At 41.1% G+C, this 3424-nt stretch overlaps 1 long non-coding RNA gene across 1 annotated transcript in view; it reads right to left on the reverse strand.

Moving 5' to 3' along the window:
- Positions 1 to 837: 837 nt before the first annotated feature.
- Positions 838 to 3424, reverse strand: part of LOC138009483 (uncharacterized) — a 27218-nt gene continuing 24631 nt past the window's right edge. The window contains exon 4 of the long non-coding RNA XR_011124411.1: positions 838 to 3424. This exon is cut by the window's right edge and continues 396 nt beyond it. This is a non-coding gene — a long non-coding RNA (uncharacterized lncRNA).

Below are 3424 nucleotides of genomic sequence, written 5' to 3' on the forward strand. Positions count from 1 at the left end.
ATCAACAAGGGTTGGGAGACAAGGCTTACGGCTTATAGTCCTTATCCGAGAAGACTTGAAAGTCTGACCATTTGCTAATGTCATTACAAAGGCAGCACTCTTTCCTCAGTAATCTGAGTGTTGATCCGGCCGGAGTCAAACTCGCGACCTCCCACATGGCACTGGGTCCGATTCTCAACCAACTCAGTCAACCCGTCGAGTTTGCAGAGTTTGCGGTCTCTATTTTTGTTCAATTTGTAGTTCAATCCGTAGGTTCAACCGCGAACATTTTCTACAACTGCGCATTTTTAATTAGATGAGTCGTTTATTGCGCATTTTTAATCAGATAAATCGTTTGTTCTCGCTGCTGACCAAAAGAATCGCGGCCTTTAGGCATACGCACGAGAACAAGAATAAACCCCAAGACTGACACTTTATCTCCTCTTATCGTTTTCAAACTTATCATGAAAACAAAAGCAACATTTCAAAATACTAAAAAATATCAATTTATTTGCTGTCTACTAAAGCTTTTTACACACTTCCAGCGCGCGCAATTTGTGCCTTGCTGTCGGAAAACGACTCTTTAAAATTACCCGCTTCTAAAAAAGAAGCATCACTTTAGAATACTTTCATCCCATAGCTGACTACAGTTAAGCTACCAAAGATATGCGGATTATTATGAGGCCTTTAGACTTAAATGTTTAATCCTTTTTTTCAACAGAAAATAGAAGGTCTGGAGCCCATGAAGAGGAACATCCAGCTTCCATTCATGTCACGGCGTCAGTACACAGAAAAAGCTAGTTTTTGACGGCTCTTCACTAGTTAGAATATCATTTTCCGCAAAAAGTTGTGTTTCAGTCCGCATGACCAGGCATTCCGAGTCCCCAAGGAAAACTGTAAATATGCAAAACTTACGATTGGTTTACAAGATTCATTGGGAGTCTCAATTACAAGGAAAATTGATCTTCAAGTAACTCTGTCTATGAAAAAGCCGTGACACAAATTTATGTAACTTAGATATTCCCGGTTTGGGCTCCTGGCGAGAGAATATTAAATGATTAATCTCCCAAGCCTTCACCTTTACGTTATTAACGTGTTGCTGAGATCTCCATAATATGGTTCACCTTACGGGTCATGCTGGCCGTGTTTTTACCAGCGGTTTTTAAGTCGCTTAGCAAGTGATAATCAGAAATCGCGTGAAAACAGTTTCTTTTCCAACTCGCTTAAAGTTAAGCGAGTTGGCAAACTTCGGTGGAATTATCATTAAATTTAAACCACAAAATCAGGTAGCTTAAGCCAGTTGCCAATTACTTTTGGCCAATGAGGAGTCGCCTGCGGCTATTCAAATCGGAAGCTGTGCTATTTTTGTTACTTCTATTTTTGTATTGGCACTTGCTCTCTCCTCATTGAATCTGACCCGTCAAAACACGTATCATTTTTCAGTCGCTTTACGAAGTCTGCGAACAAACCACTTTCAGGAAAGTTAAGCGAGACAAGGGCTGTCGTGAAAACACAGCCATTGTTTCTGTCCACGAGAATAGGAATTACAACAGTAGTATTTTCGATCAAGGATTTCTGTTATCGATTCCTGACAATGTTTTATTATTATTTTAATTTATGCCAATTGACCTCTTTAGCTCGTACGTTTTGCTTTTCCCTTTAAGACCACGTGGGGTTCTCAAGGGATTTTTGATAAGTTACGCACACATATGCACGTGCATCAGACGACTATGAAAGAAACTGTTCACTAGAGTAACATCACGTGGTCTGAAATGGGAAAACAGAACGTACAAAGCTAAAGAGGTCAATTGTTTTTGTATACCTTCATTAGATGTATTTTATGCTCCTTAACCAAAATGTGCGCAAATACGGAAAACATTTTAGTAATGAAAGCGTGTAATAAAGAACACGTAGAAGCTACTGTGATGTCAATCAGACGCATTGATAATTGTGTTGAGAAAATTTAGAGCAAGCCCCCCAATCTAGACTTAGGTGGTATCGAATCCGAATCGATTCCTGACCGATGCAGTGTTTTATTAGATTTTAATCTGTTGCCAATTGTTTTGGTATTACTTGAATGTATCTTTTGCACCTTGAGTTTCCAAAATGTAAGCAAATGAGGCAACCATTTTAGCAATAAAAGCGTCTAGAAACTCCTGTGACGTCAATGAGGCCCAATTGAATGTATTCAGTCTTGGCAAGTTCTGAACAGCCACACATTCTACATATTGCACTGATGCCATCTTTAATGATATTGCTATAGTAAGGCTTTGATCCTGGGCGGCAATAATCAGCCCCACAGTTTCTGCTTTTAAGGGATGATAGCCCTCTTTTACCAAAAATACACATACAGACATAAGAATAAAATGACTGCAATGGCACCAATCACTAGCTGTTTACAGCCTGCCCAGTACAGCCAATGACATCAGGGCTTAACCGACAGTCGACCAATAACATTACAACTTCATTGACCACTCACACAACGACCAGATTATTTATATCATCTACTGCTCTTACACTAAAAACGACGTTCGCCCAGGTTATGGAAACATCAGTCAATGTTATCTAAGGAAATCGCCCTCAGGATTACACTCACTCGCTTAAATAATGTAAACAACTAGTCAGTAGTAATCTCGGATTATTGATGTGCGTTCGACAGTCGCTTCGGAAGCAAAGGAGTACTTCTTTCTTGAGATGGTTGAAATAAGCGCCGAGTACTATGAATCATGTGATTGGATTGAAATACTTCGTCCTTGGCTAGATTCTGAATCACAAGTAAGTGCGAAACTGAAAAGGAATCGAGTAACTGTCTCAGAAGCGACTTCAGAATTCCCCGTCAATATTGTCCTCTTAAAGGGGCATCGTTTGAAGAACGAGGCATATCTATCCCTACGAAAAGTAGTGGCCGGGTTTTTTATAGTATTGCCGACGTGGAGCACCACAAAATGTATGAGAATCTGAGTTTTTTGGAATTATGTGAAGGGTTATAACTACTGAGAAATGTCCCTTGCCAAAAATCAGGTCATTGAGATTCCATCAGTTCATCTCCTCGGTACTGCAGCAATGCTCTGTGGGCTTTTTCGCGTTCCCCATAGAAGACACTGAATTGGCTTCGACTGGCTGGAAATCTAGAGGTATAATTGGCGCCTGTGCTGCTGCATATCCGTCACCTTGTTCCTGCACAGGCGAGCATGTCGCAGGCGAGCAGTCTCCACTAGCGTTATCGGCGTAGTTCCTATATCTTGCGTGCCAGGCACTTTCTGCTCTGTGGATGTTTAATCCACTGGGTCGAGCTCCCTCAGCAAGAGGTTCCTCTTCGTGGTTTCCAGATAATCCGTCGATCTGCTGGGCATTTTTACCAGAGTACACAATTCTGTATACATTCTCCGATACTGTGTGGCCATTAGGGCTCACATGCTGTACGCAAATCCACCTAACAGGATAG

Source organism: Montipora foliosa, chromosome 7, assembly GCF_036669935.1.
Source record: "Montipora foliosa isolate CH-2021 chromosome 7, ASM3666993v2, whole genome shotgun sequence".
NCBI lineage: Eukaryota > Metazoa > Cnidaria > Anthozoa > Scleractinia > Acroporidae > Montipora > Montipora foliosa.